We start from the raw sequence: 27653 nt of genomic DNA on the forward strand, positions 1-27653 counted from the left end.
TAATAGTGGGAAGAAGGTGTGTCTGTCTCTCTTGCTGGTTTCTTTTTTTCTGCTTGCAGCAGCTATGAATGGCAGCACTGCCAGGCCACACTGCCTTGGAGCCAACTGAGTATGGGCTGAAACCTCCATAAACTGTAAGAAATATACCTTTCCTTCCTTAATTTTGGGCAATAGGTATTTTGTCTCAGTGATAAGTAAAAAGTAACTAAGACAGTTGGCCAACAAAACAGAGCAATGATATACACAGCAGCCCTGGAACAGGGACAGAGAATCTCCAACAGGGCACTGGGCCCTGCACTGTGAGGTTTCTTGCTTCATTTCTATGCTAGGAGATGGTCACCAGTAGCACATTCTTAAGCACCCATGCAAATTATATTTTGTGTATACAGCTCAGTTCTGCAAATATTGAGGAATGAAGTGGCGAACCAAAGGAGGAGGTTTGGAGAAGAAAAATTCTCTTCATTGGTCTCCTGATCTAGTGCTAATTATTGATAAACGGTGTAGGAATTGCTCCGTTGTTTGGTAGCCCCCTATCACAGGTGGCTCTGTGGATTTAAAATGACCAATTGGGAACCAGGATTTTCACTCAATTCTTCAACACGTAGGGTTTATAGGGAATTGGGGCCTTAGAAGAAACTGGTAAATTTGCATTATAATTTCCTCCAAATTCAGGAACTTAGTAAGGAGTGGCTGCACCTCCATTTTATAGAAGGCACGCTGCATTCCGTGCTGCCTGAGAAAGTTCATTTTTTCATTCAGAGTCCCACTTCACTATCTATTCTTAATTCTTGTCAATATGGTTGATCATCCCACTCTGTCTCAGGCTCTTCACCCAGCTAACTGCTTTGCTCATAAGCTAGCTAAACTATCTTCTACATGAGGGTCAGTTGGCTGTGCATAATGGTCTTTCTCAATGGATGCTTCTTATTCTAGGATCCTTGGGTCACAGGAGCCAAGGTCAATAGCTGGGACTGTGTTAGCCAGGTGGAAGCTCTGCCGCACAGATCTATGTCAGGTCTGTAATCTGAATCTCACAGCTAAATTCACTCCCGGGCAACAGTCATTAACAGAACAACCTCAAACAGGTAAGAAGAAAGCAGACCTTTGCTCACAGGGCAATGGTCAGTCTTAGTGGACCAACATCATTCACACCTTGTTGATTTACAATTAAGTACAGTGGCATTTAAGATACTATGAGTCCATTTTACTATTTTATATTTAGAAATCTTTATGTTTGAAATTATGTGTTTACTTGCTCTATTTTGGAGTAGTTTTATAGAGTGGTGATCTAACTTATCCTCCTAAGAATTTCACAAGAGCAGAGATGGCCTTAGAACAATGAGGGAGATATTATATGTATTGTGGTTTTAAGCTTATTTAAAATTAGAATTACTATTAGAATTACTTAAGAACTGGGGAGGTTGTCAGACAACTGGGGTAATTAAAATTCATGTACACAATTTTGAATGTGTGAAGGTTTTTAATTAAAGTGTGTGAATAGTAATAAACGTTATGCAGAGGCCCTCTTGGGAGCAATTGTTAGTATTTCTAGACTCATAAGTAGAAGGCTAAGAAATACTGTACACATTAAACTTAGTGGCTAGAGGAAGAGCTAGAATTCTGAAATGATAACTTCTATAAATTAGGTATTAACTTGATTAGTTAAAGTCAACCTGGGAAGGAGTTAGGTGTGCAGAGGCCTGGGGGTGCCTGTTTATTGTGGCTTCCTACCCTAACTCTTTCATTCTTCTGTATTGATACCTGTTACCTATTTTTTTTAATTTTAAAAAGAATAAACCAAACCAAACCAAACCAAAACAAAACATAAAATAAAAAGATCACGTAAAACAATGCAAATAACACAGGACTTCAAACCAAGACAACAGGAAATCAACAGTGGCTATCATAATGTCTCTTGTCTTCTTCAAAATAGTTGTCTATATTTTAGCACACAATAAGTTAATACAAGACAAAATAGTATAAAAGCAATCAAAACAAAAGAATGAGAATGTCACAGGTCTTCAAAACGAAATAATAGGAAATCAATAATGGTTACTGTATTATTTCTTGTTTTCTTCAAAGTAGCTCTCTATACCTTCACACATATTGAAATCAAATGATTGAAAACAGACTAAAACCAATCAAAACCAAGAATAAAAGCATTATTAGACTTCAATGATGGAAAATCAGCAATGGCTACCATGATATCTCATTTTCTTCACTGCAGTTGTTCATACCATCACACATACTAAACTCTTTAGGTGAAGCTCTAAGGCATGTGCAAGCCTATACGTATATATGTATCCTTTCTCTATTAGAGGGAAAAATAAAGCAAAACACAACAAAATATGAGAAAAATAAGAAACAAGAGTCAAGTAAATAACTGTAACAAAAACCCCAAAACAACAACAATGTGGGCTTTCAAAACAAGGTGGTAGGAACATAACTAATTTTGTTGTTTTGCATAACTAGCTTCAAAAGTCTTACTCAAATTACCAGATACAGTCATGCTGTATTTATCTAACCTTACAGATGTCAACTGCTTTTTTCCAAGAACTAATAGAATTAGTAGTATAATCATCTTAGTAATCATAAGTGTATACACACAAATTTATATCTTTTTTCTTTTCTTTTCTCGCTTTTCCCCTTTTCCCTGTGTGAGTTACTTTTTCCTTTTTGAGCAATTTCTCACCCTTTCACAATATTTATTGAATATTTTGTATCTTATTTACTTTTTCAGTTCCTTACACTAGGAAAACAATATGGTATTAACACATACGAGTTTGATTTACTTCAGTTATGATTACGGTCTCAAGTCACATCCATTTACCTATAAAAGCCTCAATGTGGTCCTTTTTATAGCTGAGTAGTCCTCCATTGTATAAATATATCACATCTTTTTAAACCATTCTTCAGTTGATACACACTTAGGTTGTTTCCAAAATTTGGCTGTTACAAATTGTGCTGCTATAAACATGGGTGCACATATATCACTGTGATATGATGTTTTCATTTCTTCTGGGATTATGCCCAGAAGTGAAATACCTGGGTCAAATGGGGCCTCCAATCCCAGCTTTTTGAGGAATCTCCAGACTGACTTCCACAAGTGGTTGCACCAGTCTGCACTCCCACCAACAGTGCAGAAGTGTTCCTTTCTCCCCACAGCCTCTCCAGCATTTCTTACTAGTGTTTTTATTGATCCTGGCCATTCTTTCTGGGGTGAGATGGAATCTCAGTGTTTTTCTTTTTAATTTGCATTTATCTAATGACCAATAAGACTGAATATTTTTAATGTATTTATTTGCCATTTATATTTCTTCATCTGAGAAGTGCATATTCATCTCAGGTGTCTATTTTTGAATTGGGTCTTTGAATTTTATGGGTTTGATTTTTAAAAATTCTTTATATGTTCTAGATAGAAATGGTTTGTCTGAAGGATAGTTGACTAAGATTTTTTCCCAATTTGTGGGTTTTCTTTTCATTTTGTTGGAGATTTCTTTTGAGATGCAAAAAATTTTTAGTAATATGAGATCCCCATTGTTGATTCTGGGAAGTATTTTCTGTGCAGTTTGATTTTTGTTCATGAATTCTCTGTCGAACTCTATATCTTCAAGATTTCTACCTACTTTGTCCGTCAGCATATTTAGCGTTTCTGTTTTAATATTTAGATCTTTAATACACTTTGACTTTAGTTTAGTGCATGGTGTTAGACATGGGTCTAGTTTTAGTTTTTGACATATGGAAAGCCAGTTTTTCCAGCATCGCTATTTAAAGAGACTATCTTTCTTCCAATGAACATATTTGGCCCCTTTGTCAAAGATAAGGTGGCTCAATGTGTTTGTGGCTGTAGTATCAGGTCTGTTTTTATCCTATTACCATGGCAATTTTATCACAGTAGCTTTGCAGTATAATTTCAAGTCAGAGATTGTGATTCCTCCTGCCTTGCCATTGTTGCCTGGAATTGCCTTTGCTATTCTACGTCTCTTCTGTTCCCAAATTAGGAGTGATTTCTCTAGATCTACGAGGTATGCTAGTGATATTTTAATTGGAATTGCATTATATATGTGTAACCATTTTGGGAGAATGGTCATTTTCACAATGTTTGTTCTTCCTGTTCATGAACAAGGAATGTCTTTGCATTTTGAGATCCTCTTCAATTTCTTTTTTCAGAGTAACTTTACTGACTAGATCTTTTACTTTCTTTTTTAGATTGATTGCTAAGTATTTTTTTTTTTTGGATGCTATTGTGAAGGGTATGGTTTCTCTTATTTCTCCACGAGTTTGTTGTTTGTGTACAGGAATGCTATCGATTTTTGAATGTTGACTTTATATCCAGCTAGAGTATTGAATTTGGCTATTATATTTAGAAGCCTTTCAATGGACTTTTGGGGGTCTTCTATGTAGCTGTATCATTACATTTATCATTTCTTCTTTTATCTGGGAGATTATTTCTGATTTGAGTTCCTTTGCAGCTTCATGGAGTTGTTTCTTTACTTCAGTTGCTATCATTTCAGAAGTTTCAGGTATATGGCTTACATTTTCTTCTATGATGGACTGGAGGTTTGTAATTGCATTTTGCTCTTTCATTTTGTATTTTCCTGTATTCTTTTGGGGTAGTTGAATGCAAAGTCTCAGTTGCTTCTTGAATTGAAGATTGTTATCTCTTCCATACCAAGAGATGGCTGTCTTTGCTGCATTTCCCAGTTGAGTGGGGGATGTTAGGCAGTCCTTACCAGATTCCTAGTGGCACTCAAAGGCTGCCCAAATGGGGGTGGGTGCACTGCGTAGACCTTCCGTACATCCCACATAGCTCACCAAAGCTTCCTGGCTGTTTGAGGTTACTGGGCTGGGCCCCACCAGGTTCTAAGTGGCATAGTAAGGCTGAATGGTATGTGGAGTACACTGGGTGGGCCTTCAGCTCACACCACGTGGTGCACCAAAGCTCCCTGGCTTCGTGGGGTCACTGGGCAGGGCCCATCCAGGATCCCAGTGATGACCCAAAGGTCCTGGAGTATTTGGGGATTCTGGGCAGAGCCCCACCATGTTCTGAGCAAAGTCCCGCTGCTGCACAGCTAGCTAGGGGTTGCTGTGGTGGTCTTCAGGTTGCACTGATCCCCTGCTACCTATTTGTCTTGCTGTGGCAGTTTAGTTATTACACCAGTGAGATGATACTCTTAGTAGCCTAAAGATAAAGGTGCAGAGTTAAGCTTACAAATGTAAAAGAAAACACAAAAACAAAAGATAAAAGGTTACGATAAGCACAGAGAGACACAGACCTTTCCTCCCAGGAAGAAATGTTCTTTTAAATATGCTAACACTCCCTGACAGCTCCCCATAACCTCTTAACCAAACTTCAAGAAACATTAAAGCAGGAAGATAACTGGTTTCCTTCAAAGGCTAATTGGAAAATTAGCCTTTTCCTATACTCTGTTTATTCATATAAGAGCAGGACAAAGAGCACAATTTGGACATTGCTTTGGAGTCCCCTCCTAAAGTGTCAAGATCCGGTACCTATTCTTATTTCCAATAAATACTTTCCTAGCTCCCTTTGTTTTGGTTCATAATTTTATTCTTTGATTTAGTGAGACTTTGAACTCTCTTTATACAGAATTAAACTTAACAGTTCACCCCAAGTGTCATGCGGGCAGATGTCATTTCAATCAGTTGATTCTTGAGAAAATTTGAAGAATTGTAATTTTTAAAAATTTTGAAGGTAGTGAAATACAACAGAACAAGACAGAACAGAGCCAGCTGAGACAGTACAGTGAAACTGGTACAGAAGTCATAACAGGTTTCCAGGAGAACAGTAATAGGTGCCATAGTAGAATTGTTGTTTTTGTATTTCCTGCTATATTATTTCATAAAAATTAATATGATTAATAAAAACTATGCAATTTTTGGTCATCCTATATTTAAATAATTGGACTATTAAGTGGTTAACTGTTTTACTGCCTTGAGGAATGCAGAATGCTCCTGTTTTAACAGTGCACATATTTTGGGTCATGAATGTCCCAATTCTCCATTCTCTGCTGCTTCAGGTGAGGGTTACCAGCCTAAAGCAAATGATGAAAACCTTAAGGGTGAGGAGTTGCTTCCTTATCTTATGTCTCTGGGAGCGAAAGCTTACTATTATTTAGGTTCCTCAGATTCTCGGGGTGCTGAGCCTCAGGACAGCCTGTAACCCTACCTTTGGTTGGAGGAGTGTGAATCTCCTTTGCCTGTTCCATGCTTGAATTTGGATTTTTGCTGTGGTAAATTAAGAAACAGCTTGCCTTGAACGTCAGCATGGAGGACAGCTGCAAACCATTGATTTGTTGTGACTGCAGATGTCACCACTCTCAGATCTGAGCCATGTGGCCTTAGAGAAGGGAGCGTGTGCTCCCTGCCATGACAGAGTTGGTGCAGTCTGTCCCCGGGAGAGTGCAAAGCAGCTTGATTTTCCATTTCTGACTGCTTTCAAAAGCTCTTACATTGTCCCACCACCTAAATGGACAGGTGACTGCTCAGCTTTTGCTTATTTATTTTATAGGATTTCCATTCTCTTTATTAATTCTTACTACAGCAATAGAGGATGGGGGGTAAGTTGGAGACTCCTAGGAGGGTAATTTAACAGAATATATTAAGTTGAGGTAAGAGAGAAAAAAAGTCAAAAAAAGTCAAATTGGAATTTTAAAATGGTACTTTTAAGAAAAACTGCTGCCTCAGATAGGAAGCAGCATAGTGGTGGGCAGTGGATTTCAGCTTCAAACTCAGGGGAGGTGCGCTCCCTGCTTTCAGACAGAGCCCCACATGGGTGGCCTGTCAGGCAGTAGGGACACACATCCTAGATCGCCCTGAAGATGCCCCAAAGGTCCATAATATACTCAGCTCCAGATCACAGCATGTTTCTCTCTCTTGAGAGCCTGCACTCTATTTCTGCAAGTGTATACTTTTAAATCTCTGCCTAATGGGATACCTTATACCTCTTAGGGACACATCCTGAAACTTCTTTTTCCAAGATGGGAGTAAGCAAACCTGCAATTCAATTTTCAGGGTGGGTTGGGTTTAGGTCCTTACCTGGGTATGAGCCTTTTGGGTGACTGTGTTTTATTCTAATGCTAAAGAAAAAATATAGAACAAGGTGAGCAAATGGAAGTTGATTTTACCCCTAGCACTAAGAGTGGTAAAGCTTATCCAATACCAGCTGTGGCTGCTAATTGGCTTCATCTAGTGGAAAAATCAATTTTGCTTAAACTTTTCGATAGCAGGTACTTTTGCCACTCTGAGTACTGACTCCCAGAGAGACTGGGGGAGAGTGGCCCTTTCTTGTTTGATGGCTGCATCTCCAAGGGATGGCTCTCAAGTCTCTAAGAAATTCAGCCCTGGCTTATCAAACTGGCAAGAGGCTTTTTAAAAATTTGCATCTCAAAGGAACAGAGAGAGAAAACATTGGCAATTAGAAGGTTTCTGCAGTAGAAGTTCTCAGTGAGGAAAGTCAGGGCCACAGACAGGAAATTTCTGTCTGAAGCTAAGTCCCACTGGCGGACCTGGGAGAGTGGCCTAGGAAGGTGGTTTTGAGTTAGGATGGATAAAAAAGAGAGAGATGAAAAGGAGGCAAGGGAAAATGTAATGTTTAAATTGTACTTTTTAAGAAAAATTGCAACCACAGGACATAGAAGTTATTCAGCCTTTTCTTCCCTCTGCAGGAACATTGCTGAAGGCCCTGATGGCAGTCGGCCTGGTGTGCTGTGCCTTTCTCCTGTGCGTGGTGTTCCTTCCACCCCTCTGTCCTCCGGAAGCCATTATCCAGAGGACAGCAGAGCTCGGTTCCCAGCACAGGGAAATTGTTTGCATTTAACATGGCCCCTAAATGGGCAAAATCCTATTAACACTAGAATACACATTTTAGATAATCCATTTTAGGAATATCCTCAAAGCCCACAGGTTACCCAGCTGTAGGCCACAAGAAGACCATTATCAGTCACTTAGTTCATATGCTCAGGTTCCCTTGCTCGCCACTGATCAAATTAGAGGAAGAAATTTATTTTGGGAGAGAGAAAAATGGATTTATTTAAAGATAGCTCTGAGAAGATGGAGGGACCCATTGGTCCAAATCACAATTGCAGCTTGTACAGGTGGGCAAGGGCCTTTACAGTAAGGAACAGAGGACTTGGGGGCACAGAGGGTCAGTGCAGAGCTCATACTTGCTTTATCACTTCTGGCTATCTTTAGCTCCTGGTTCTCTTTCCAGTAGAAGTGAAACTGGGCTCCAATGAGGTAGTGAAATAGGGGAATGAAACTCCTGATCTACTCTATGTCCAGAACAAGTCCATGTTCTCTAAAATCAAAGAATGAACTTTAGGAACAACAGAGGTTAAGGGCAGAAATATTTATTGTGGGAAAGAAAACTTCTGAGAGAGACAGAAGGAGTCCCAAGTGGGTTGCCAAAGATTCTATATTTTTGAGGATTTTTACAGAGTAAAACCATGAGATGAGGTGGGTCTAATAGCTCAGACAGAATTGATTAAATTGGGAACAAATGAGAAGGCAAGTCTTGTAGAAAGTGGGCATTCTTAGAGAGCAGTGACTCCTCTATAGGGGATTGGGATGGTGACTCCTAGTTTCTCAGTGTGATCCAGATTTAATCCTTAAGGATTATACTTAAGGGTGTGGTTGCATTTGTTCTGTTTTGAGATCTGGCCCACAGCAAGAGTTGTGTGTCTCCTCCAAGCACATCCGGTGTCTGTGCCAGCTTCTTCGAGGGCCTACCTCAGTCTTACGGCCTATAATATATCCAACTAGCTCAGTGTCCTGTAACAGAAGAAATTGAAACTAGATAAAACGAAGACAAAGACATTGAGATTTTTAAAATTAGACTTAACTTTCCCTAGCACAGCTTTTGCCCGCTGATCTTTGCCTCTGTCCTCTCTTACTTTTCTCTCTGCCTGTGTTGTGGCCATAATGAAAACACCTCCTCTTAAGGAAGGAGATCAGGGCTGTGGCAAAGTGCATAAACAACTGGGCAGGATGTGTCAAAGTTCAGAAAAACTCTGAGGGCATGCAGAGAACCCAGGATCCACAATGACGCCATGTCTCTTTAGCACTGTACCCAGAACCAATCAGAGGGCGGTTTCTTCAATCTTTCTTTTGAATCTGGTGCTGTCTGCAGGGCCAATCAGAAATGTGCTATTTTCAGTCCTTCATTTACATATGGCAGGAAGTCAATTGAGTCTTTCCATGGGAAAGTGTAAATAGGCACTAGCCCAAATATGACTGTCCCATGATGGGGGAAGCCAATTTAGGAACTCACAATTATCCATGCTCACTGCCTTTGCTGTATGTCTTGTCCAGTTCTTTGTTCAGGACATCAAGGAGCTGGGCAGAACCAGCCCTGAGTCCCTTCTTTTATGCTCAGCTTGGTGCCTCAGGGTCTGGGATCTTGTGAGCCATGGGTCTGCTGTATGTTAGGGGGAGAGCAGAGCGAGGCTACAGGGTTGCTGAGAGGAGGGGTGTCACTGGCTATGTAGGTCCTTATTTTAGTAGAAATGGAAATTAAAACTAAAGCAGAAATTTACTAAAAATATACTTTAATTGAAAAATTAGAGGCATGATATAAAAGGAGGCTTGAGAGAGCAGTCTCTGATGCAGAGGTTCAGGCTGCCCACCAACAAACGTGAGAGGCCAGAGCTCAAGGGCCAGCTGGTGGCTGGTGTCCAGAGCTGGGGGACACCAGAACTGAAATCATGTGTATTGTGGCTTTGTCTTTCCTGGAATCCAGGTGACCAGGATTTGGGACAATGGCTAGAGGCTTCTGGCTGTTGCTGAAAGTCCTGGGAATCCTCTCACCTTGGTGTCCTCAGTACTACAGGCGGATGAGATTTGTAAATTCAGGGCTACCATCTGAAAGCTCCTAGACGGGCACTCCCTGAGTGATTGCACAGGTCCACACAGAGCAAAAGAGATTAGATTCGAGATTTACAGCAACAGAGGACACCCAATGAAGGTCAAGCTTTCATTTTTCTTTTTTACTTGCCTGTGGGAAATCTGTAGGCCAAGTGGAGCCATTTTTAGAGCAAAAATGGCTTATTTTTGCTGGCTGTCCCAGGAGTAAACATAAGTCAGCTTTTAATGAGCAGCAGTAATAGTCCCTGTATCATGACTGCATCAGATCACAGCTTCCGTGTGTGTCTGGAGCTCTCCAGCCTGCCACCCTCAGGAACTCTCAGCACCGTCTGGCCCTGGCAGTCTCAAGCACCAGCTCACTCCTCACCCGACTCAGGAAAGGCAAGAAGTGAAACTGTTAGGACAGAGCTACCATTTCGAATGCTGGATTTTATTGTTCCATAAGTCAGCTCCAGATCTCAACAGAGAGCCTGGCATGGTTCCTCTGAGTTTCTGCTCAAGATCCCGCCTCTGTCACAGTTTGTATGACCATATGGTCAGTGTGTCCACCATAGGAAAGAGGATATCTACTTCTGGCACCGAGATGCCCTAGTGCTGCTCCTGAGTACCCACTGGTCAGAAATTGTGTGTGTGTTTTGACGCTTCTACCCACAGCCAAATATTTTCTTTGTTAAGCTAAATTCATTCTATAAAATTGTGCTCCAACAAGATTAAGTAGGCAAGTGTTAACAACCTTTTATACTTGGCCAGGTTCAACGTGTGTGTCACAGACTCACAGCTCGAAATGGAGCAAGCTTGCCTTCAGCAGATAAACCACTGAGTAGGATACGCAGGGCCTGAACTCACACTACACTAGTTTTTACGCTGTTAGTGGGTATGTTTGGCAGCTCTGCTCTATGTGTAATTCTCTCTGTCCACCCCTGGAAATGCTGTTCTATTCTGATTAGTTGGCGAACAACTAAACTCTCTTGTTTCTGGGTTATTGAAAAACTAGATATGAATTAAGACTGGTTTAGGTAAAATATAATCTCTTTCCTGTCATATCAAAGTGTGCATTCTCAGACATGTTTCTATGATTTCCTTTGTTTCTTGTCTATCAAAGTAAAATGGTTGCTACTTCACTGTAAAATGTTTTGATCTTTTTAGCGAATGGTTCCATGCAACTCTCTAGAAGTATTTTTTTTAAATGTGAGATTCAGTAATGGTTTTCTGACATCTGAAAAGAGACTTATGAGTCTGAAAAAGAGGAAAGTTAAAAATGAAAAATACTGCTTTGTAGTCCAACGACAGAAGAGTTATTGATGATTTTTCCCTGGAGAAACATTTGGAAAATGGTACCAGCCAAGAGGTATGTATATCAACACTTAGACTGAAATGGATGTTAAAAACTAATCAGTGGCTTTGCAAATGAGAAAGGACATTTTTAGATGGAATGAAAATCTTGTAAATGGGATCCAGATTCCAAAGTGTGCAGCACCCTGGTAGAAAGGGCGAGAAGTGTATGGTTCTCCTGGACCCAGGCCCTGTCTCCCACCAGAGGCTGTGGGAGCCCAGGAAAGTGGCTTAGCTTCGTGAGCCCGATGCTGCTGTATACTTAATGAGGGTAATGTTGTGAGGATGAGGGTCATTCACACAAAGCACCTGGTAGGAAGTCTGATTCACAGTGGCATTCAGTAGTGGAGTTAGGTGGGATTACAATATCACCATAAGACATGGCTGGGAGGGTGCAAAAGAAATGCAGGAAGTAATCTAAACTTTATACAAGAATCAATTAAGAAAGAAGCTTAAAGAATAATCACACCAAGAATCCTGGGGAGGTGGTGGGGAGAAATCACTGCTATGAATTTTAAACATATGAATAACAAGTAGAAGTTACACATTTCTTACTATTTAACAAAATGTATAGTATTAATTAAGGCAGTGAAGCAGCCTAATTTCAATATAGAAAAGAATTTTAGTCTTTATGGAAAGCATTTGAAAACCAAAATTAACCTTGGGTTTGATCCCCAGCACTGCATTAAACAAATAGTTTGTATATCTCAGTTTTGTCAGGCATGGTGGTACACACCTGTAATCCAAGCCCTTGCCAGGCTGAGGCAGGAGGATTGCTGTGAGTTCAAGGCCTTCTAGGACTACATAGAGAATTCAAGGGCAGCCTGAATGACATAGTCAAACCGTACATAAATAAATAAATAGCAAAATTAAGAGCAATGACAAAAAGAATGTGAAAAATAAACAGATATTAAACTACAATAGGTACCCGTGGTAAGAATTTGATGAAGTTAAAGGATAGGACTAAGTAATGAAATTTCCCTCTGCATATCTGTTAGTCTCTATTTGCCTTCTTCCCCAAGTGTCATGGGACCTGAATGAGAGCAGTGATTTAATTAAGTCTCAGTACACAGTGCTATTCTTCTCTTAAAGAATATGAATTATAAGGCTGAATAACCAGTGCATTCAAACTCTTTGGTTGACCCAGTTCTTTTAAACTTACTTCTAAAACTCTTGGGCAGCCTGATTTTGTTTTTTATTTTAAAGAGAACAAAAAATTTAAAAAAATCAAAACAAGGTAGGAGAGTAATAACAGTTAATACACTGTATACTGTTATCTTTAAATTAGTTACTCAGAGTACAAGATATACGCATTGAATTGTACAAGCAATATTGGCATGAACTTTTCAAAGAACTAGGAAAAATTAGTAGCACTTAACTATAATATTAGTAGTCTATCTATCATCTATCTATCTATCATCTCTTGCCTTTCCTTTGCTTCTTTTCTCCTTTCATCCCAGTTTCTCTTTCCTTTTGAACAGTTTCTTCCCATTTTACAGTATCTATTATACATCTTGGATCTTATTTAATCTTTCAGCTTCTCACACTAGAGGACAATATGATGTTTACACATGTGAATTTGGTTTATTTGACTTATGAGTCTGGTCTGGAGTTGCATCCACTTACCTATAGAAGTCTCCAGTTTATGCTGATGTATGGCTGAATAGTACTCCATTGTATAAAAATACCACATCTTTTTGTCCTTTTCTCAATTGATAGGCATTTGGGTTGTTTGCAACATTTAGTTATCACAAATTGTGCTGCTATAAACATGAATGCACATATATTGCTGTGGTATGATGTTTTTAATTCTTCTGGGAATATAGATACCTGGAAGGGGAGAACTGGGTCAAATGGGGCCTCCAATTCTAGTTTATGAGAAACCTCCATTCTAATTTCCACAGTGGTTGCACCAGTCTACACTCCCATCAACAATGGAGAAGGGTTTCTTTTCTCCCACAGTCCTGCCAGCATTTTTTATTGGTTGATTTCTTGGTAACAGCCATTTGTTCCAGGGTGAGATGGAATCTTAGTGTTGTTTTAATTTGCCTTTCTTGATGATTATGATGTTGAAACTCTCTTCTTGTATTTATTTGCTGTTTGTATTTCCTCATCTGAGAAGTGTGTATTCATTTAAGATACCTATTTTTAGATTGGATCTTTAAATTTTGGAAGTCTGATGTTTTTGCATTCTTTATATGTTCTTGATAGCAATCCCTGGTCTGAGGAACAGCTGTCAAACATTTTTTTCCACATTATGGATTGTCTTTTCACTTTGTTGACGATTTCACTTGCTGTGCAAAAGGATTTTACTTTTAAAAAAATTTTTAAAAATTTCATTTAAAGGAAAAAACAGGAAAAAAGGTAGAAAAATACAGAATTTTGAAAAAATAAACACTAAGAAATCACCAGTTGATAAATTACATACTGTCATCTTAGAAACAATTGTTCAAGTTACAAAATTAAAGCATACAAAGTGGACATTCAAACAGTGAGACTGAAAACAGTTCTACTAAATGATCCAACAAAAACTTAGTAATATGGTTATCAATCCTACACACTTAAACATACATGCAGTTAGAGCACTTTCTTTTCTCCTCTTTTTATAATAGCAATTACACATTTTGGGTTTTATTATTCCTAAAGTTATTACTTTTTATACTAGAGACACAATGCGATATTTATAAATATGATTTTTATTTATTTCACTAATGAGGATAGACTCAAGTTGCCTCCATTTACCTATGAAGGCCTCAAAATCATCCTTTTTTTATAGCTGAGCAATCTATCTATCTATCTATCTATCTATCTATCTATCTATCTATCTACCTATCTAAATACCACATCTTTTTCATCCACCTATGGCCTACTTTTGGAGGGGGCTTTGTTATTGTTCTGGCTTACTCACTGAAGGTAGCAAACTCTATTCCTATTTTAGGGGCAAATTCACCTCACTGATGGAAGCCTGCTGAATTCTTCTTACTGAGCCTCCCCTCGATACTGCATGGTTCATCCACTACAGTCCAAAGTTCTGGGGGAAGGTGTGGGAGCTGAAGTTCAACAGGATTGCTAGGTCTTGAAGGAGGAGGAGTCCCCAATGACAGTGGTGGGACTATGGGAGCATGCATCAAGGGCTGGATTTCCTAGGTCCTGAGGTGGATATGGAGACATGGGAGGGGTCTGGTTTTGGCTTGGCCCACCCATGCTGCTGGCTGGAGTTTCTGGGTCCTGTGAGGTGGTCTGCCCAGACACTGGGGATCACGGGAGGGGCCTGGGTCTAACCTGGCCCTGCATGCACCACTGGCTGCAGTTCCCAGTCCCTTGAGATGGTCCGCTGGGATGGTGGGTGTTGCAGGAGGGGCATGGCCCCATGTGTGCCTCTGGCTAGAGTTCCTGGGTCCTGAGGAGCCATCTGCCGGGACACCAGGAGTTGTGAGTGGAGAAGCATTTAGTAAGATCAGATCCCAGTTGTTGATTCTTTGTGATAGTTATTGTGTAGTTGGAGTTTTGTTAATAAAGTCTTTGCTACAACAGTGTCTTCAAGAGTTTTACCTGTTCTGTCTTCCAGCAGATTTAATGTTTCTGTTTTAATATTTAGATCTTTGATCCATTTCAAATTTAGTTTAATGCATGGTGAAAGATATAGGTTCAATTTTAATCTTTAGAATGTGCAAATCCAGTTTTCCTACATCATTTATTAAAGAGGTTTTCTTCCAGGGAATGTGCTTGGCACTTTTGTCAAAGACAAGGTAGCTGAGTATGTATGGAGTTGTTTCTGCATCTTTGAATCTGTTTGATTAATCTTTGGGTCTGTTTTCTTAGGACCACTTCATTGCATTCCATAAGTTCCAATATGTTGTATTGTCATCGCCATATTTAAATTTTTTTTTATTTTAAATAGATTAAGACAAAAGAGGACAGAACAAACGAGATCAGAACACAACAATTTAAGCAACACAGTATTTCACCACAAGGCAGCCCGATATAATACTAGCTACCATAATGTCTCTTTATTTGAAATAGTTGAGCATACCTTCATATACAATGGTATCAAACATAACAAAATAGTATAAAACCTTTGAAGAGAATGAAAGTATTACAGAGCATTCAGAACCAAATAACAGAAATGAACAATGGCTACTATATTATCTCACTGTCCATAAAAATTTTGTTTATATTATCACATATAATAAATTCCAATAAGATACAACATGATAGAACCAATGGAAACAGAAGAACAAGAGCATGGTAGGACTTCAAAACAAGATGATATTAAAGCAGCACTGGCTATTATACTGTCTTGTTTTCTTCAAAATAGCTGTTCATACCATCACAGATAATAAAATCAAACAAAGTAGGATAAAATCATTCCAACTAACGAATGAAAACATTATAAGAGAGTAATGCAATGGGGAATCATGATTACCATAAACTCTTATGTACTCTTACCATTTCTTACACCAGGGAGACTATACAGTATTTATACATGTGAATTTGATTTATTTCGCTTATGAGTATGATCTCAGGTTGCATCCATTTATTTATAAATATCTCAATGTGATCATTCTTTGTATTAAAATATCACAAGTTTTTTTATCCATTCCTCAGTTGATGGACACTTAGGTGGTTTCCAAGATCTGGCTATTACACATTGTGCTGCTCTAAACACAGGTGCACATATATCACTGTTGTATGATGTTTTCAGTTCTTCTGGGAATATGCCTAGAAGTGGAATAGCTGGATCAAATGGGACTTCAAATGCCAGCTTTTTGAGGAATCTCCAGTCTGACTGGTTGCACCAGTTTACACTTCCACCAACAGTGCAGGAGAGTTCCTTTTTCCCCAAAGCCTCTCCAGCATTGGTTGTTGGTAGTTTTCTTGATCCTGGCCATTCTTTCTAGAGTGAGACAGAATCTCAGTGTGGTTTAAATTTGCATTTCTCTAATGAGTAATGATGATAACATTTTTTCATGTATTTATTTGCCATTTGTATTTCTTCATCTGAGAACTGTGTGTTCATGTCAGATGCCCATTTTTGGATTGGGTCTTTGAATTTCAGGGGTCTGATTTTTAAAATTCTTTATATGTTTTAGACAGAAGTCCTTTGTCTGAGGGACAGTTCACTAAGATTTTTTTCCCCAGTTTGTGGGTTTTCTTTTCACTTTGTTGGAGATTGTCTTTTGACATGCAGAAAGTTTTTAATAAGACGTGATCCTGGGTTTTGGTTCTGGGAAGTATTTTACATGCAGTTTAATTCCTGTTCATAAATTCTCTAACTACCCCTATGTCTTCAAGGTTTTTACCTAATTTGTCTTCCAACAGATTTAGTGTTTCTGTTTTAATATTCAGATCTTTGATCCATTTAGATTTTAGTTTAGTACATGGTGATAGGCATGGGTCTAGTTTTAGTTTTTGGCATATGGAGAGTCAGTTTTTCCAGCACCATTTATTAAAGAGACTGTCTTTCTTCCAGTGAACATGTTTGGCCCTTTTATCAAAGATAAAGTGGTTGAGCGTGTTTGTAATTGTGGCTGTATTTTCTAATCTATTCCATTGATCTTCAGATCTGTTTTTATTACAGTACCATGTTGATTTTATTACAGTAGCTTTGTAGTGTAATTTCAAGTCAAGGATTGTGATACCTCTTGTCTTGCCTTTGCTGCTTAGAATTGTCTTTGCTTTTCTAGGTCTCTTCTGGTTCCAGATGAATTTTAGGAGTGATTTCTCTAGATCTATGAGGCATATTGATGATATTTTTATTGGGATTGCATTGAGTCTGTATAACAGTTTTGGGAGAATGGCCATTTTCACAATATTTATTTTTCCTATCCATTAACAACTATCTTTACAGTTTCTGAGATCCCCTTCAATTTCTTTTTTCAGGGCATTATAATTTTCCATGTATAGATCTTTATTTCTTTTGTGAGATTAATTCCTACGTATTTCATGTCATTGCCATTTAATTGAAGAAACTAATTTATTATTTAATTTTACCTGTGACTCATTGGTTGTTTAGGAGGGTGCTATTTAATTTCCATGTGTGTATGAAGTTCTTGTGGTTTCTTGTGCCATTGATTTCCAATTTCATTTCATGATGGTCTGATGGTATGCATGGGATAATTTTAATTCCTTCACATTTAGTTGAGCATATCCTATGAGCTTTATATGTAATCTACTGTGGAGAGCATCATCTGAGAAGAATGTGTGTCTTGATTTTGTGAGATGGAACACTGTAGATATCTACTATGTTCATTTGTTCAACAATTGGGTTCACTTCCAATATTTCATTTTTGATTTTTTTGTCTAGTTGATCCTTCTTTTTGTGACAGTGGAGTATTCAGATCTCCCAATGCAACTGTTTAGTGCTTATTTGATTTTTCACATCGATAAATGTTTGTCTTATATAGTTGAGTGCATTGGTATTTGTTGCATTTATATTTATGATTGTTATCTCTTCTCTTGGATTGTTTCCTTTACACGGATGTATTGATCTTCTTTGTCTCTCTTAATCAGTCTTGGCTTGAAGTTCACTTTGTCTGTTAATAGAATAACTACCCCTGCTTTCTTCTGGATCCCTGTTGCATGTAGTAATTTTTTCATCCTTTGATTTTCAGTGTATTAATTTCTTTTCGAGTTAAATGTGTTTCTTGTATGCAGCATATTGTGGGATTTTGCTTCTTGATCCACTCTTCCAGTTTGTCTTTTGATTGGTGAACTGAGACTATTAACATTGATGTTTATAATTGATATTTGTTTTCCTGTTGTTGGTCCCCCCCCTCCACCATTCATTTGCCTTTCCTGGTGGATTCTTTCTGTTGGGGTTGATGGCATTGTAGTCCTTGTTATTTCTTCCTAGAATGTCTTTCAAAACATTTTAGAGTGCTGATTTGACAGTCATAAATTTCCTCATATATTCTTTATTATGGAAGTATCTTTTTTCTCTATCAGTTTTGAAAGAAAGTCTGTGGGATATATCAATCTCGGTGGAAGATTGTTTTCATTTAGAGCTTGAAACACTTCACTCCAAGGTTTTCTTGATTTGAGGGTTTTTACTGAGAAGTCAGCTGTGGTTCTGTTGGGCTTTCCTTTATAGTTGATTTGTTTGTTTTCTCTAACAGTTTTTTATATTCTATTCTTGTGCTGAATTTCTGGAATCTTGACTATGCTAAGCCTTGGTGTAGTTTTTTTTGATCATGGCTAATCAGAGTTCTATAAACTTCATTTACCTCTATGTCAAATTCTTTTTTCCTGCCATGGAAGTTTTGTACTATGGCACATATGAACAATTTTTAAAAATATAATTTGTATTATCTCCTGCTGTTTCATTGACTCCAATCAATCTTAAATTATTCTTCTTTGCCTCACCTAACAGTTTCTGCACTGATTCCTCATGGTCCCTTTCTATTGGACATCTGCTTGAATATATCTTATAGATTCCATTTCTTTCATACATTGAGCATTCATGGCTTCCATAATTTTCTTATGCTCCTCTACTGTTTATCTGTATCTTCTAAAGTTATTAAGCATGGTTTTCATTGTGGAACCATCTTTGAAGTTATATGAGACATTATTTCTGATCTGATTTTTTTCCAGAGCCTCATTCAATTGCTTTCTTGCTACCGCTTCACAGAGTCCAGGTGGATAGATTTCAGATTGTTCTCCCCCTCTGCCTCCTGAATTTGTCTTTGGTGAAATAGATATCTGGGATTGCATTTTGTTTAAGTGTCTTCTCATTTTCTTATTTTTTAAAGTTTAATTTCTTGGGTGATGCTTGTAAATTGCCCTTGGTGAGTTGTTTATTGATAGTATTTAGAAGACTTAGGAAATGACTACTTCTTTGAGGTATCTTCCAAGTGTAGCTGGTTTTTGGGCCTTGAATCTGTTGTACAATCCTGCTTCTTCAATTTGTTGCAGATGAGAAGTTTCTGCCCACTTGGCTCAACTCCTGGTTCTTTGGCAGTGTGCTACCATATTTTCTATGACCCTCAGTTTTGGAATACCAGGAAGAAAGCTGTTTAGAACAATCACATGTTTTGGCTAAAGTGGTCCCATCAATGATAACAATGGAATCAAACATAGCCTAGAAAGTGACAAACTGAGGTAACCATTAATTTTCCATCTTTAATCATATAAACTAGATTTGTGGTTATATAACAAAATCTAAAACAAATAAGAAAATTATATGCAATATATATGTCCTTAATTTTACTCCCAGGGTTAAAATTTAAAAGGGATTGGGAGAAAATAGAGAAGTAGAAGAACAGGAAGAGATTAGAAGTAAGGCTGGAGGATAAAGGGGGATCATGATGACTTTGGGAAACTGGTGAAGAAGACTGAAGGAATAGCAAGAAGGAAGAGACAAAAAGAACAGAACAGAAAAGCAACCATAAAGAGGCTAGAAACCATACTCATATAAAAATAATATCAAACAATGAATGAGAAGAAAACAGAAAACAAAAAACCAAAAACAAAACCACTACCACCACCATCAAAGCAAAAAGCAAATGAGAGAGAGAGAGAGAGAGAGAGAGAGAGAGAGAGAGAGAGAGAGGAGGTCTACTTCCAGGTTCATCTCTGCTCTCACTGGTAGACAATGTGTGGAGACAAAGTCCAGTTCTGTGTTGATTTATTCTAGGAAGCCAGCAGTAGCTTTTTGGTGGAGGTAATGGGTAATCTCAGAAAGCCTGCACCTTCCGGCCAAGACCAAACTCAGCTGGTCTGCAACCATTAGTACACCTTCCATGGGCCTGAGACAAGCTGGGAGCGCTAGTTGGAGACAAGCAGCCACTCTGAGCTCAGCCAGTGCCTGTCCAGGATGGCTTCCAGCCAATCACTCTCTCCCACAGGATGACTGAGCCCTCAGCACTCATTGCTAACTAGGGCAGTCCTTCCTGTCCACTGCTCCCCCTCTCCTGCCATGTCTCTATGGAGGCCGCTAGGGCCACCAGCAGTCACTGTGTGTCTGCGGATTTGAACTGTTCCTCTTATGCCGTGAATCCCATCTCAGGGAGAAGGTTCCACTGCCTACCTCCTTTTGCTGTGCTGAAGTTTCTCTCTTCACTCTCTCTATGGGCTTCAATCCATGCTTTAGATCCTTGCTGGGCCCAGGGGACCCACTTCTCCCCTTCTTGTCTTCGTCATGTTGCCATATTCCAGCATCTGGATGGTGACCTTCTGAGAGACTTTCTCCACTGCTCAGCACTCCACCATCTTGGTGCTCCTCTTGTGTTTTATCTGAGGATGTCTGGTGATCCCTGTGGTGTCCCAAGGTGACAGACATGTTCGAGTGTCAGTGGAAGAGAAAGACAGGCAAAGTGGGCACTGGGGAATATCTATAGATGAAAAGTTATTGTTATCAATAAGGTATTTGGCCTGCACCCATCAGTGCCATTTTATTCTCACACCTGCCTATTTTGTAGGTGAGGGCTTTGTAGGTGGGGAGCAGAGAGCATAGAATGTTTGTGGTTGAGTTTCTGCTAGCTGGCTTCACACCAGCACATTGTCTGTTCTTCTGCAGTGGATCTCTGCTTGGGTCCTTTTTTCTCCTTCATTTTCCTTCTCTTAATACCCAAACTCCTGGAAGGCACTGTGTCCTGAATCCCTCTTATGTGCTCAGATAGACTAGGACACTAGGAGCTAAGGAAAGTACTTCAAGTGACTGTAATTCTGACATATATTTGCATTTTTGATCAGATATTCTTTTTTTTTGGTGCCTTGCTTTTGCCAAACAGGCACTTACACTGCTGAGCTAAATCCCCAGAGATCAGAAATTCTGAAAAAAAAGATATTCCATGGCATTTCTCATTCAGTGTGGCCATCTAAATTCCTCATATAAACTACATTGAATTTACAATAAAGAAATATAGTGAAAATTTCTCAGGAGAGCTCTGTCATAGATCAGAAATTTGGGAAAATTTCTGAAAGATAGGTTTTTCACCAGACCAAGTCATACAATGTTATCAGAGAGGTAGGGAGGAACCTGAAGCCACCCTACTCATAGGATTAAGTTGCAGGTTCACTGACTCTTGTTGCAGAAAAAGAATTTTAAGAAGGCATCAGTAGAGGCATAAATGGATTTATTGGGAAGGACTCCTTTCCCTTCTCCCCTCCACCTCTTTCTTTTTTTTTTTTTTTGAAGTTATCAAGTTTTTAAGGATTCCAGAATAAGGTAATACCATACATTTGGAAAATAAGGATCAAAAGAAAGCATTTACAGTAGTGCCTCTTCCATTGTGTTGAATTGTATTTAGGACCAAGATGTCTCATGAAATACTGTTGAACATCCTTCCAGAGAACAGTTGACACACCGGACTGCAGGAGAGTTGGTAGGTGGCATCTGCTTGCCTGGCAGCGGTGACAGTTCCAGCTTCCTATCTAATCAAATTAGTTCCTCTCCTCGCTCAAACTAGTCAGAAGCAATCATTTCCTAATCTGTTCTTGATGGGCAAAAGCAAATACTGTCATGGTGTGATGCTCATAAGACAAGATGGGAAGGAAGGCTGCTAATGTAATAGACATATCATTTGGATATAATAAGCCATTTAGAAAAACTGTGGATATAGATTTTCTGTCTTATACTAAATTCATTTTATTTTCCACAAAGGAAAGACTAAGCAGCTGTTGAGAAGATCCAGGCACTTGCTTTATATATACCCTACCCTGCCACTGACTTTTTCCCTAGTGGAAGTGGCCGGGATATCTGGCGCTGGAGGCCCATGAGTGGCCTGTTACTAGCTCTTGAGAGCCTGTTTAGCAATGTCTACCTGCTTTCCATCAGACAAACACCAAGAATCAGCAAAGATAAGTGGAGACTTTTGAGAAATGTCTTTTAATATGAAAATAGTCCAGAGGCATTATGGTTCTGAAAGCCAGAAGCATATCCAATTAGAAGGTATTTAATCCTCAAATGAATTCAGTTAGGTGGAATTAATCTTATTTATTAATACATTGCGTTCCCCCCAGGTAGTAAGACAAAAGTTGGATAGAAATTTGAAAATGTAGCAGAGCATATATGAAAAAAGGAAGCCAAATAATAAAAATAAGAGATGCTGGAGGAAGTAAGACTACTGATGATCTTATTAATAAATCCTTGTACTTAGCCAACAAACATTTATTAAGATGATTTTATTCCAAGAGAGATGTAAGCAAATAAATTAATGACCAAATTAGTGAGCAGTGCTTTAGAAAAGGAGTAGTGAGAAGGATTGTTTCTGTTTTCATGGAAGTAGTAAACACTAGCTGAATCTTGAGTGATAGATTGTCTTGTTCTATGTCTTTACTTGCTTCTTTGGGAAAGGGCCCTTTCTCTGTGTTAGAGATGACAGAGTAGACTCTTTGCCCTGTAGATGCAGGTTGGACTATGCCACTTTCATAACCAATAGAATTGCAGGGAACTTGATGTGAGGGTAAGTGGTACCACCTGTCCTCTTGTGTTTCATCACTAAAGACACATGGTCTGTGCAGCTGCTGGTGCAGACACTGTGCAGACAACTGGGACAGAATTGGACTCAGTAAATAGCTGGGAGCCAGGCTGAGCCAACCCACAGCCTTACATGGCTGTTCTAGGTTACTGGTTGTTTTGTGAGCAAGAAAAAAATGTAAAGGCAAATTGTCATTTCCTGATTTTTACCATGGTGTTTTTACACAGTATTAGTGTGATAATAGCTAACACAACCATATGATCAGTATGACAAACATCACATTTTGAAATAAGCTTATTGGTGAGGTAATTTTGGCTTCTACTAAAAAATAGCAATTTTAGTTTTGAAATCATTTGAAAGACTTTTCTAGCTGAAAATACAGAATCTTCCCTAGTGTAAGAAATGGTAAGAGTACATAAGAGTTTATGGTACTCATGATTCCCCATTACATAGCTTTGAAGCCTTATAATGTTTTCATTCATTAGTTGGAATGATTTTATCCTGCTTTGTTTGATTTTATTATCTGTGATGGTATAAACAGCTATTTTGAAAAAAACAAGACATTATAATAGCCAGTGCTGGTTTAATATCATCTTACTCTGAAGTCCTACCATACTTTTGTTCTTCTGTTTCCATGGGTTCTATCATGTTGTATCTTATTGGATTTTATCATGTGTGGTAGTATAAACAAACTTTTTATGGAAAATGAGATAATATAGTAGCCATTGTTCATTCTCTGTTATTTGGTTCTGAATGTCCGGTAATACTTTCATTCTCTTGAATGGTTTTATACTATTTTGCTATATTTGATAGTATTGTATGTGAAGGTATGCTCAACTATTTCAAAGAAAGAGACATTATGGTAGTTACCATTAATTATGGGTTGTCTTGTGGTGAAATACTGGGTTGCCTACATTGTTCTGTTCAGATCTGCTCTGTTATGTCGTCTTTTCTCTTAATATCTTTAAAATAAAAAAATAAAAAAAGAAAATACAGAATTCACCGAAAAATGTACACATGCTCCAGGAAAAGAAAAAAACCCATTTAAGTATTTTAATATACACCAGATATTGACTCTCAATAAATTGATTGCTTTTTCCACATGCACTTTAGGATTTTCATGATATCTCAGTTAAATTAGGATTAAAATATTTGCACAAAGTTGTTTTTTCCTGAAGTCTGTATTCATCTTTTTTGGTGGACTCTGTGTATAAGGACAAAAAACAAAACAAAACAAAACAAAACTTCTCCAAAGAGCCCGATTTCACTTGGCTAGGTAATGTTTTGCAGACATTAGCAAACTGTCCTTGAGATTCTGTTTCACCAAGTACGATGAGTGCTCTGTATCTGTGAGCTCTTTGTTGGTAGACTCAATCAATCATCGATCAAAAATATTCAGGAAAGAGTTGCATCCTTACTGATCACATACAGACTTTTCTACTCATTGTTCCCTAAATGGTACAGAATACCAATAATGTCTTAGTGTTTACAGTGATTCAGGTGTTTTGAATAATCTAGAGGCGATGTAACCCATACAGGATGATCTGAATTGATAGATCACAAGACATACTGTGCTGTTTTATATAACTGACTTGAGTACTTTCAGATTCTGCTATCTATGGGAGTGCTGCAGCCAGTTCCCTGTGCTTACTTGGGACCACTGCAGTTCCCTGGCTGTCACAAGTCATTACCTCTCCCTTTCCTTCTCCACTTGCTATGGTAATTTTCTCATCCTTGTCAGGGCCAGATCAGCACCTCTGCCACAAACACTCCTTGGAAGTGAATTGTCATTATTCAAAGGAGCCTGCCAATGTCACATGCCCAGGGCTCATGTCCTTATGGAGGACACTTTCTCTCGTCATTGCCCAAGCTGTGGGAACAGTTGTGCAGATGGCTTTTGCGTTAAGGCTTCCAAATCTCACTCAGAATTATTCAAGGCTGCCATCTCATCTTGAAATTTCTTGTGTCAATCCCAGATGGGACAAACCATCTAAGAGCCAGACAACACATTGCCATTGAGTTATTCCCCAATCTCTGGCAATTTCCACACTCTGGGACTTGACTTAAGAAATTTGACATTCTTCCTGAGATGAGTGCTTTGCTAGAAATTTCTCAGCCCTCTGTGCATTGCTTCTGGAAGGCTGCGTCACCTGCTTTCCTCCAAGCCCAGGGTCCACAGCACGCAGCCCAAAATAGGATCCTGGCTCTATTTGGATTTCTTCACATTTTGCTTTTTTCCAGAATGGAGAATTAAATTAGAACAGGGTGATAGGTGACATGGGATGACCAGCATCACAGCCATGAAGAGCTATAGAGAAGGTGTTTACTGGGGAGAATTCTCTGAGCCAGTTCCTTGGCAGGAAACCTGTGTTTTGAGTCTCAGGGACATATGGGCTCTTGTATGGGTCTGGATGGAACTGAGAGTGAAGAAGGCGTCTGAGGCCAACACCAAATGGCCCAAATTGTGCAAAAATCTGACCACTGGGGCACGGAAGGAAGTGAGGCCACAGACTACAGAGGGCAGTGATGTCTAGAAGAGCAGTAGGAGATGAAGTCGTCAAATGAGTGAAAGAAGAATGACATAGGCAGAGACTTTTAAGACTTTGTTTTATGCTTCTAATACATAGTTTAATGAGGTGACTTCTAAGGACACCTGGACCTCTAACTTTCTATGACTATCGAGATATTTAGAGGAATCTCTTAGCTTTTCTCCTATTGCAGCTGCCACAGGCCTTCTTCTTCTTCTTCTTCTTCTTCTTCTTCTTCTTCTTCTTCTTCTTCTTCTTCTTCTTCTTCTTCTTCAACAGGCTTGCTTTAAATTCTGCATATTCAGAGGAGATAGAAATACACCATGCTGAGTTCCTTCTCCTCCAGCAGCTAAAGAAGAATGAAAGTGACATAAAATTAGGAGACTGACTTTGGAAAATTTTCTTACTTTATAGGAAAGACGATTAGTGGGGACTGTCTGTGAGGCTGTGATAACGCACCCTGGGAGGGGACAGAAGGTATTTGGCGATGCCTGGTTATTGACTTGGACTCTGGAATTTTGCACATTTTGGCTGTGTGTGTAATTACTATTGAATTTCCCTCATTTGGCTAAATTCCAACTTTTATTCCAATCCACAAATCTCATCTTTCCAGTTTTTTTTCTAGAGTAAATCTGATTATAAAAACTTTATTCTTCACTGCCTGACTTAATTCCCTTTATTAAAAATTATAATGAAATATCATCACTTAGATTTGGGGTTTGAAATCCCCTTTCTAAGCAAGTATGGATGCCCACTCTTGTACTGTGTGTCCTGTGCCCATGGATTCAACTAATTGCCTGTCAGGGATACTAAGAAAGATGTGTTCTCTACTGAAAATGTGTGAATTATTTTCTTGTCATCATTCCCTAAACAATACAGTATAATGATGAGCTACATAGTATTTATATTGTATTAGATATGACAAATAATCCAGAGACAGTTATAGGTATAGAGAGGATGTGTGTAGGTTATATGCAAACACATCCTCATTTTACAGAAGAGACTTGAACATTGTCAGATTTGGCATCTTGGTACCTAGAATCAATCCCACGTGGATACAAAGGAATGACTGTGATTTTCTTTATCTACCCTTAATTTGTGACCTGCTGAGAAAGAGCTGTGGTTTTCCCTTGGCGTCTGTTAAGAAGGGGGGTGGTAAAACCTACTTAGCACCTAATGAAGACCACAGGTAGAATGCCAGTCTGCCGAATAAGGGAAATTAAATGGTGCATGCGAGATCCCTTAGACCCTTTCTAGGGCACAGCAAACAATGTCCACACATTATAAACCCGAACTCTCACGGCTTCCAAAAAGCAGGTGTCAAAACCTCTCAGTCGAGTGCTGGGTCAGCTTACTCTATATGCTAAAAAATAGTAGAACATCTGTTGAAGAAGAGTTTATGATTTTATTTTCACTACAATGGGATTTACTTTTTACCCCTTAGCCAATGAGCCAATATTTGTTGGGAGGCAATTATACCTAAAGTCCCCTCTTTGCAAAATACAAAGAGAGAGAGTAAGGTTTATTCTTAAAATTAAAATTTGTTCGAAGAAGCCAAACTTCTTGTATGTATCAAATTAGCACTATCTGTCTCAGGTAGTATAAAGAAAATATGCCATTGTTTTCCACCATAGATGGCTCAAGTGTTAAAAAAATTCATTTTCTCCTTGTTATGCAATGATAGGAAAATTCAAACTATCCAATCCAGTTGTCTTCCTCCAGCCTGCACCCGTGAAAATCTGAAATGTGAATGACTCACCGGGGCTGCCTCTCCTGAATCCTGCCCAGGGCTCTGCCCATCTGGCTGTCTCTGAGAAGCTTCTTCCATGGACCCTGGAAGCTCCTGCCCACCTGCACCACAGTCATCCCTCCAGCCTTGGACCTGTACCAATCCATTTGCTACTGTTGTCTGTTCTTAGCCGCTTGGTTCTTGCTGTCTGCAAAGAATAAGATCCTGTGGAGAATGTGACGTTTGGTTCTGGTACCTTCTGAACTGTCTATCCCTTTCAGCATTTTGGTTTGATGAGGACACGTGTGAGTACAGAATTTTGGCACTATGAGAGTATTGGTGGTGTGAAATCTCCTGTTTCATCCTTAGTAATCAAACTCGCTGCTTATTGTAAACTTTGAACTGTGCAAACCCAATGCCTTCCATACATAAAAAGTAATTTGTTCCCAGCAAATGGAACAGATTTTAAAAGGATTGCTCATGGTGATTTAGTGAATTGTCAGATTTCTATTTCATAAATAACAAAATAGAAATTAGGAGCATGTCAGAATGCATTAACACTTACACATAAATAAAGTGATTTTATTAGAGTTGGTAAATTATGCTTCCTTAATCCACATTGTCATGCGTGGCACTCTGCTATATATCCTGGGGGTTTTTCACTTCCTACTTGTGTTACAATTCAATAAGACAAACACATGGGGTAAGAAATATAATGAGAATGCAATTATGAGTGAATAAATCTGGTTTTTGTTCACATCA

At 38.8% G+C, this 27653-nt stretch overlaps 1 long non-coding RNA gene across 2 annotated transcripts; it reads left to right on the forward strand.

Moving 5' to 3' along the window:
- LOC134476263 (uncharacterized) lies at window positions 1-27653 on the forward strand. Of its 2 annotated transcripts, none has more exons than XR_010047846.1 (3): window positions 1-134; window positions 934-1085; window positions 26847-27653. It is a non-coding gene; the product is annotated as an uncharacterized LOC134476263 (long non-coding RNA). The 2 variants fall into 2 exon arrangements; XR_010047845.1 differs by lacking the exon at window positions 26847-27653 and adding an exon at window positions 7686-11463.

The sequence above is a fragment of the Cavia porcellus genome, unplaced genomic scaffold (assembly GCF_034190915.1).
Source record: "Cavia porcellus strain 051 isolate PalLab524CR breed Dunkin Hartley unplaced genomic scaffold, mCavPor4.1 scaffold_6, whole genome shotgun sequence".
Taxonomy (NCBI): Eukaryota; Metazoa; Chordata; class Mammalia; order Rodentia; family Caviidae; genus Cavia; species Cavia porcellus.